Here is a 10492-nt window from a genome sequence, read left to right on the forward strand (position 1 = left end):
AATGGATATAGTATCTAAATATCAGACCACAAACTCTAAAGTTGATACAGGAAAGAGTAGGAAATACTCTGGAGTTAGTAGGTATAGGCAAGAACTTTCTCAATGGAACCTCAGCAGCACAGCAACTAAGAGATAGCATAGATAAATGGGACTTCATAAAACTAAAAAGCTTCTGTTCATCAAAAGAAATGGTCTCTAAACGAAGAGAACACCCACAGAGTGGGAGAAAATATTTGCCATCTACACATCAGAAAGCACTGATAACCAGAATACATAGGGAACTTAAAAAACTAAATTCTCCCAAAACTAATGAACCAATAAAGAAATGGGCAAGTGAACTAAACAGAACTTTCTCAAAAGAAGAAATTCAAATGGTCAAAAAACACATGAAAAAAATGCTCACCATCTCTAGCAATAAAGGAAATGCAAATTAAAACCACACTAAGATTCCACCTCACCCCTGTTAGAATAGCCATCATCAGCAACACCACTCCCAACACGTGTTGGAGAGGATGCGGGGAAAAAGGAACCCTCTTACACTGTTGGTGGGAATGTAAACTAGTATAACCACTCTGGAAAAAAATTTGGAGGCTACTTAAAAAGCTAAACATTGATCTCCCATTTGATCCAGCAATACCACTCTTGGGGATATACCCAAAAGACTGTGACACAGGTTACTCCAGAGGCACCTGCACACCCATGTTTATTGTGGCACTATTCACAATAGCCAAGTTATGGAAACGGCCAAGATGCCCCACCACTGATGAATGGATTAAGCAAATGTGGTATCTATACACAATGGAATTTTATGCAGCCATGAAGAAGAAAGAAATGTTATTATTCGCTGGTAAATAGATGGAATTGGAGAACATCATTCTGAGTGAAGTTAGCCTGGCCCAAAAGACCAAAAATCGTATGTTCTCCCTCATATGTGGACATTAGATCAAGGGCAAACACAACAATGGGATTGGACTTTGAGCACATGATAAACTGAGAGCACACAAGGGAGGTATGAGGATAGGTAAGACACCCAAAAACCAAGATAGCATTTGTTGCCCTCAGTGCAGAGAAACTAATGCAGAAACTTGAAGGTGACAGATTCCAATAGGAGAAGGGGATCAGGAACTAGAGAAAAGGTCAGTTCGAGAAAAATTAATTTAGAAAGTAACACTTATGTACAGGAAAGCAATGAGAGGAATCTCACACTATAGCTATCCTTATCTCAAAAAGCAAAAACCCTGTTCCTTTCTATTTTGGCTTATACTCTCTCTACAACAAAATTAGAAATAAGGGCAAAATAGTTTCTGCTGGGTATTGAGTGGGTAGGGGGGACAGGGAGGGGGCGGAGTGGTGTGGTAAGGGAGGCGGTGGGGGCAGGGGGAAGAAATGACCCAAGCCTTTTATGCACATATGTATAATAAAATTAAAATAAAATAAATGACAGGAATCACCACATACCTATGAGTACTAACACTTAATGTTAACGGACTTAATTCACCCATCAAAAGGCACCGCCTAACAAAAGGGTTTAAAAAGGAAAATCCGACAATTTGGTGCTTACAGGAGATCCATCTCACCGACAGAAATAAGCTTACGCTTAGGATGAAAGGCTGGAAGAAGATTTACCAAGCCAATGGCCCCTGAAAACAGGCAGGAGTAGCAATACTTATCTCTGACAAAGTAGACTTCAAACCTACATTGATCAAACAAGATAAAGAAGGACATTCCATACTAATAAAAGGGGAAATAGACCAAAAGGAAATAATAATCATCAACCTGTATGCACCCAATGTCAACCTGCCCAATTTCATCAAACATACCCTGAATGACCTAAAAGCATATATTAACGCCCACACAGTGGTTGTGGGAGACTTTAACACCCCATTATCATCAATAGATAGGTCATTCAAACAAAAAATCAATAAAGAAATCCAAGATCTAAAGTGTACAATAGATCAAATGGACCTACTTGATGTCTACAGTCCATTTCATCCAACTTCGACACAATATACATTCTTCTCAGCAGCCCATGGAACCTTAGCGTTTTTTTTTTAACCTTGCTTTTGCAACACCATTTGCTCTTTGGGAGGCATATTTTCACAAAAGTATGGACAGGGAAGCAGCAGATTATCCAATGATTAAAACACAATTCATGATAATGCAGGATTCACCTAGAGCTTCTCTGCATCATCTGAGTTGTGTAATCATTGCACAGGTGGGAACTTAAATTCTTTGTTTTGGAAATTTCTTTTGATTTTTTAAAAATTATTTTTGACCATGTTTGATCAAAACTGTGTATAATAAATCCACAAATAAGGCAAAAAAACCTCTGTCTGCAATTATAATCACATTGGGAGCTAAATATTCAATATAGGGATTTGAGGGTGGACACAATTCAGTCCACATCATGCCTAATGGAAAAATCAAGACATATATGTATATTTTATATATATATTAAATATATATTTATATATTATATGTATAATATATAATATGTATTATATATAAAATACATATCAATTATAGGTAATAATATATAGTACATATATAAGTTATATGTTATTTTATATTATATGTATATATTCAGGATTCAGACTTTTTGCCTCTTTCCATGAAAAAAAAAGTTAAAGTAAATCAATAGTCAAGAAAGACTATGGAAGCCAGGTACTGGTGCCTCATGCCTATAATCCTAAGTACTCAGGAGGCAGAGATCAGGAAGACTGAGTTTCAACACCAGCCCAAACAGTTTGGGAGAACCTTTCTTGTAAAAACCATCACACATACACAAAGAAAAACTGGCAGCATGGCTCAAGTAGTAAGAAAACCTACCTAGCAAGTGTGAGGTCCTCCACTCAAATTCCCGTGCCACCCAAAGAAACCAAACCAAAACGAAAACAAAGAAAATGAATCCAGAGAATAGTGAGTCAAACATTGTACACTGATTATTGAGGAACCTTGGATTTCACACTATAGAACAACCTGCCCAAAGGGAATGTGGCATTGAAGTAAACCAGAAAGGGCACTGGGACAGGGCAAGTGTGACCCAGGCCAGCAGCACGTGGTTATAAAGGACAAATCAGGAGAAAACCCACAAGATATGTGAAAATAAAAGGACAAAATAATGTTCTAACTATCTTGTTGGTAGTGAATATTCTACTTAGTCATAATCATTTGAATTGTTGATTGATTTTTATCTTTAAAAATCAATATAGAAAGTTTAATTCTGTTTATAAATGTCAAAATTTAAAAGCTGAGTGAGGAAAAGAGCAGAAATGTCAGCTATGGTGCTAGGCATCAAGATCTCTTTATTTCTCAAAGTTGGATACAAATTAAAGTTGCCAAGGTTACCAATATAGAAACTAATAGTAGTCGTCAGGTTACCATATTAGGAAGGTTGAGTTTCATACAATGGAGTCTAAAATTGATAAACAAATGTATACTGTGGGCTTGGGGATATCTCAGTAATAGAGTGCCTGCTTCATTGGCATAAGGCACTGAGTTCAATTCCCAAGGAAAAACCCTCAAATAAAGCAAAAAGCAAACAGAGCAAACCACAAACACACACACACACACACACACACTCTCTCATGCGTGCACACACCCCAGTTTAGTGGCAACTTTGTGTGGTTGGTTTTAGTTTTTTCAGAGTATTTCGTTATGGAGCCCATGCAGGCCTTAAACTTAAACTATCTGTCCTCTTGCCTTAGAATCCTTCCTTCCTTCCCAACCTCCATCCTTTCCCTTCTTCCTTCCTTTCTTTTCTTTCTTTCACTTTTTTTTTGAGGCAGAGCTTTGGTTGTGTTACAGAGTTATCTCAAACTTGGGATCCTCCTGCCTCAGCTTCCTAAGTGCTGAGATTATAGTTGTGCACAATAAGGGAGGTTTCTAAGGGTGGATATATAGAATCTAAAGACAGTTACATTAGTGAGAATAAATCAATTTAGTAATGGTTATTCTACATTTGTAAACAAATTTTAGAAATTTGTACATTTTGAAGTTAAATTTTGCAAAGGTTCTTTTTAACATTTAAATTTTTCATATTTAAAATTTGATAAAATACAGCCTACTTAATTATGTGTCTGATATTTCTTTATTCTGCCCTGTGCTATTTTCTACACAAAAGAAATATGTTTCCTTGATAGATTACTGTATCAGTTTAGCACAGATGAGAATCACCAGTTTTGCGTTGGGTGGATTCTCATTCCCATCCTAGCCAAGAGTAAATATTAAATGAATTCTTCTTTGGAAATGGAACCATAGAAACCCACTTCCATGAAAGCCAGGCCTGTCAGAGATAATGCAAAATGCCAGTGGCTCTTCAGAGACTAAAGAACATTAATCTGAAATTTATAACTGGAGCCTATGGGGGAAACAAAGGTGATTTAAATTCAGCATTGAAATAGAGTGTCATAGCCAAAATCCTATTTCTCGAATTGATTGACGCATTGATCTGTACTCAAGTGGTTAGTTATCTACAAACTGTTAAGTCCCAAGAAAATTACCCTGCAGTATGTGTTGCTGTTTTGCTGAGATCATTAGACCCTAATTTCCCCTAGCCATTCATTCTAGACAGAAAGGATGTTCTGACAGATCCTTGGCTATTTCTCCACATTAACAGATTTTGGACTTGTCAAATTTCTCAAACACACCGATGTAGCCTTTGGTTAGCCATTTTAGGAATAGATGGGGACAAGTGATGCCTAGATGGAACCCAAAATGTTTAAAATATTCATTTTCTTTCCACTGATAGGTGGGAATAATTCTTCTTTTAAATTTATAAACCCATAATGCTCTGCCTAAGACTCAGGTCTGCCTAGATAAAATGCTGCTCAGTTATGATTTATTAAACACATGTTTATGAATTCTTTCTACATGTTGGGCCAGGCTACACGTTCAGGTAGTGTACGTGGGCCCCATGTTGAGTAGACAGGCACCAGATACCCTATTAATAGGTTACAATGATTTAAGGAAAAGAAAACATTGTTTGGAAAACAATTCAGAGTGCTTTAAGAACCTGTACATGGAAGACCTGCTCTGACATAGTAAAAGGGCCTTGCTAGGATATAAGGTTTACTTGTCTTGACAAGTACACAAGATATTGCTGGGTAAAGGAGAGGGACAGAGGAAGGGTGGACTTCTAGTCAGAAGGAAGGCATAGCTATGGGAAGATCTTGAGGTGAGAAGAAACAGACACAAGTAGTACTGCAGATAATGTGATAGCCAGGAAGCATAACTGTTGAAGAATAACAGGTGAGGTAGAGGACAGTCAAGGCAATTGGGCTTGATGCTCACAGCAAAGAGAAGCATTGCAAGCTCTGGGTAGTGAGTTACATGAACAGACATATAACATTTTAAATGGGCCATTATAGTTCAGATTGGGAGAAAAGGTTTAAGGGAGCAAAAGGGAGTTCTTTCATTTTAGGTGTAAGTCCCTTGTCAAATGTATGCACTGCAGAGATGTTCTTCATCAATGGCTTGTCATTTCGTGCTCTTAACTGTGTCTTTTGAAGAGCAAAGGTTTTAATTTTGCTCAGCCTAATTTATTAAAATTTTCTTTTTATGGTATTTTAAATTGGATTTTTTAAGTTTGAATTTCTGGTTATTTGTGACTAGTTTATAGTCATTTATTTTTATAAATTGATCTTGTACCTACAACATTGCTAATGGCCTTTTGAAAAGTAGCTTTTGTAAGTTACTTCATCCATGAATTAACTACACTTTTCCTTCTTCCTGCCCAGTTTCTATTCATACCTAGCACAATCCTGCTTTTAGTCATGACAAGTAGTAGCATTTTCATTAAAGAATAAAGCCATCTTAAAAGGCTCATTCTATGAGAAGTCTTTTATCTAAATATTGTACACTGAATATAAGTCCATGAATTACTAAAATGTTTGTGATAGATGTGAAGGCAGAAACCACAGCAATGCCAAGTATTTATGAATTGAGGTCTAATAAGGGCAAGAGCTAGAGCTTCAATAAGGTCTAATAAGGGCAAGAGCTAGAGCTTCAATAAGGTCAGCTCTCCTGAACTTGGGACCACAGCATGCTGCCCCAACATAGCGTTATCTGTTTAACTGTGACCTTTGAGATTAATCAGCAGTAAAACTGAAGACTCCACCAATGAGGTGTGCATTGATGATTTCAACCATGCATGTTACAATCAAAAACATTAGGTAGATTTATAGTCTATGTGTTTTAAGAGTTCCCAAGTTGTCTGCAAGTAACCTTGAGCTTTTCATTTATACTTGAGTGTATGATTCAAAATCTCATGGTTCTTTCTAATCAGCCTAGTTTTTCTTTGAGTTATACTTGCAATTCAACCACCTTTCAGTGGTAAAACCAGCTTTCATTTAACAAATTCTTTAAATATCCTAAGGCAACAAAATGTTTTATAATCTTATGGTCTTGTAAAATTAGGATCTATATGAACTGCATGGAGAAAATGGAGTTTCATGGACAAAGTCCAGGAAAGTTTATCTCCCTTTCGGGATATCTGTCTCACCTACATCAACCAGACTATCCAAGTCTTTTCCACTGGCCTTGGCTGGGTACCTGATGGTGTCCAGTGTTCATCACTCTCCTTCCATTGCTACATAGAAGAAAACATATTTTTTTACAAAAGCCACTATGCAAATGACCAGGAGTCCTCAGTGTGTGGCCAGGTGTTGTTATCCTTCCTCTTATGGCAAAAGGAAAACTATCAATCACTTAGGTTATCATTGAAATGATTACTTACCAAGAGAAATGTGATAATTAGCTACTGATTTCTGTAATGCAGAACTGATGAAGAGGCTCCTGGTATCAACCAATAGCAAGAGCAAAGGACAATGAGCACAGAGATGTCAGATAAGGAAGAGATCACAAAGCATAGAGTTTGGAGACATCATGTTGGGTGACAGTACTTTGAGTAAGCTTCTGCCAGGTCACAATCTGTGTGTCTGTAAGTGATATGTGATCTGGAAAGATCATATATGTGAATCTTGTGAATATAAATAAGAGAATAAGAAGAGGCAATTTACTCAGTGCTCACTATATAATAAGTGTGTGTTGAGTGGGGGGGTCTCAGCCACCATTACTTGGCACTTGACAGACTCAAAAGCAGATAGAGACATGAGGAAACTTCATAGTGGACAGGGAGAAGGCATCAGGTGTGCCACGGTAGAGGCTGTTGGCTCAGAGAAACTGGAGGCAGCTAAAGATAGACATTCCATGTGATTGGCTTGGGGAATGTATTTGGTTATCTGAGTGGTCCTCAATTGGAAGTGGGGGCAAAAATAAAAACCTTTCAATTATTCACCAACTCCTGACTGTTCAGGACCCATGGATGAGAGATGTTAGTTTAGCTTCCCAGGCTGTCTGCTGCAAAAGTTGTGACTCAGAGTCCTGTACTCACATGTGGTTTGCCCATTGTCCATTGTGTGTACAATCCTTCAGAATAGACAATTTCATGGATTAAATGAGATGCCATCAAGTCCTCAGTAGAGCACCTGATGCATAGTAAACCTCCATTGGACTCTAATTTTGAAATATTAAGAAATGAACAAGGCTGGCCTGAATTATGAAGAAACTTCAGTATAAGATAGTAAAAATTTGTTTTAGGAATTTTGCTGTGCAGTGCACGTCAGAATTGATTAAACAGAATAAGAGCCTTGGATAGTCATGTTGTTTGTAGCATTTCAGAACAGGAAACACACAGTCCACACAGTGGGTGATTATGTCAGAAAACCTGACAAAGAAAAGATGAGGCAGGCTTTAAATTGACATTGTGAAACATATCTTATTCAGCAAGTAATAAAAATGCTCAAGACAGTGCAAGCCAGAGGGAGGTGAGTCTGTGGAGCCATTCACTTTCAAGGAAGGAGGGTGCTTTGGAAAGGTTGGGAAGCTGGTAGGTCCATGCTCAGCCCAGAATGAAGTCAGAAAGATGGCTTGTAAAGAATTTTAACTTATTTCCTAGATGAAGTCTAGAAAGGTAGTACCTTGAGAAGGAGGCAGAGTAAATGGAACATTACCCAAGAGGATTTCTATCCATGGTTATGTAAATGTGTGACAAATGACTGCCTGTTTTGTCCCTGCATTCTGGTCTTTATCCACATTGTTTTTATTTTTTCCTAATCAACATGTAATATTAGAGAGTGCAATGGACATTTGAATACAAATTAGTTCATATGGTATAATTATGAAGGCAGCAATTATAATTAGTTACCTAAATTTCTTGATGACTCCTGAGAATCAATTGATAGCCATAGTTAGTGGAATCTGTATAAAAATATCCCTAGATTTTCATTGTTCATTATTGTGAACACACAACTCATAATTATACAAAGATCTATTGATGACTTGATCTTTGTTATTATGATGCATTCTGCCTTGAATTTTGCTTTTTCTGCTCATACTCTTCACAACAGTAGTTACAAAGATCAGGAAATACTTTGACCTTAATTTAGCTACTGTAATATTGAGTAATTACAATTTAAATTTGCTACTGTTAAACAATGAAGAGGAAGGAATTTAGAGGACACTGAGCCATTACTTTTATTTTTAAATGACCTATCCTGAGACTATAATAGATTAAGGGGAAATTGCAAAAACAATACAGAGTGTCCTGGGTAACCTTAACCCCAATTCCCAGGGATAGCATCTAGCTAGCTACAATAAAATCTCAAAACCAGGACATTGACATTGGTACCATTTATAAGCCTGATTTAGATTTCCCCAGTTTTATATGCATTTATTTTCTTTTGTCTGTGGATGTCAGTAGTTCTGTACATTTTTATTGCATGCATTGGCATCTGTAGCCATCATCAGAGTGAGGATGCAAAACTGGTCTATCACAAGAAAGATCTCAGGAGGAATATTTCTCATCAAGATCCTTTATACCCACACAATCCCTCTTCATCCCCAATCCAGGGAATCCACAGATGTATTCTCCAAGAACGCTGTATGAGTCCAATTATACAACATATGAAAGGCAACTTTTGAACCTTTCATATAGTATAAATGGCAGGCTTTATTCACTCAGCCTCTCTTGAGATTCAAACAGCTTGTTTGTATCAACGGTTTGCTCCTTTTTATTCCTGGATGGTTCTTCATGTTGTAAATGTACCATGGTTAGTTTAAATATTCACTTTCTGAAGGACATTTTGGTTATTTTTAATTTTTGATGATGAGAAATAAAACTACTCTAATTAACATCTTGTGTAGTTTCTTCATCCTCCACCAACTTGCAGATGATGTCTGATTATAGCCTGAGTTTAATCAAAATCCTATTCAATGAGTTTAGCCAGAATCCCTGCCCCCTTAACCGTGTTGTTTTTTCATGGTAATTTTCCATCCATTGACCTCTGTACTGCTTTTTGGCTAGAAATTCCAGACTACCACGGCAGTATTCAGAGTTGACTGCAAAGACTACAAACAACTTTACAAAAAAATCATTAAAATGAATCCTAAAATCTATTAAAATCATTTTTGCAGTGCTTTAAAAATGTTTACAGATAAATTTTCAATAATCACAGGACAACTTTTCTTTCACAATAAGAGTGCCATAACTTGTATATGAACATATTGACCATTTTGTCCCCATATTTCACATCCATGAGAGTCTAGTCACTGCTCAAAGAAAATATCCACTGATGCTGGTAATGACAAGATTTATTAATTCAGTTTTGCAGTATGGGTGATTAAATTCAAGACATCACAAGGAGGAGAGTGGTCTGTCTCTGGCCTACATCTCCAGCTCAGGATAGATTTCATTCTTAAGTTTAGGAGTGAGTATACATCTGAAGGTAGGTTAGTGTCTCAGGCTTTTTTGGGGAATCTAGTGTTGCATGATTTAACAAACACGTGAGGTCCTTTGCAGAAAATAGTATTAATATACAAAACCAATTTTTGACTGGATTGCTTGTACTTGGACACTGTCAATGTTTACACTCATTTTGTGGCATTCAATTCAGGAAATAGAAAATACTAGGAAGCTCACTTATATTTTGATGAATCTTAGGACTCTCAAATTTGGTAAATGAATGGAAATAGTGGCTCACTGAACTCCTCAATATAAAAAGAAATCTATTTTAAAATGAGCTCTGCTATAGTATAAAATATTATTGTCTTATTTGAAAGACAATTACCATAGAACATCTAATAACCTCTATTAAAATTGCTACTGACCTTTGTCTAAAAAAGTCCTATGGAATTGGTAATACCTGGCAAATAATTTCTCTTTCAGAAATAGATTTTTTTTTGGCAGTTGTGAGGTTTGAACTCATGGTATCATCCTAGGGCCCACTATTACTTCAGTCACTCAGGTATTTTCCATTAGTTACTTTTCAGATAAGATCTTCTGTTTTTGCCTAGCCTGGACGTGAGCCATCGTCCTCCTATCTCCACTTCCCAAGTAGCTCGTATTAGAATCATGAGCTACTCTCCCTATCCTAAATATGATGTCATCACAGCCCCAGCCTACCAGTTTCTCCTAGATATGGCCCCTACCCTC

Source organism: Castor canadensis, chromosome 19 (assembly GCF_047511655.1).
Source record: "Castor canadensis chromosome 19, mCasCan1.hap1v2, whole genome shotgun sequence".
Classification (NCBI taxonomy): domain Eukaryota; kingdom Metazoa; phylum Chordata; class Mammalia; order Rodentia; family Castoridae; genus Castor; species Castor canadensis.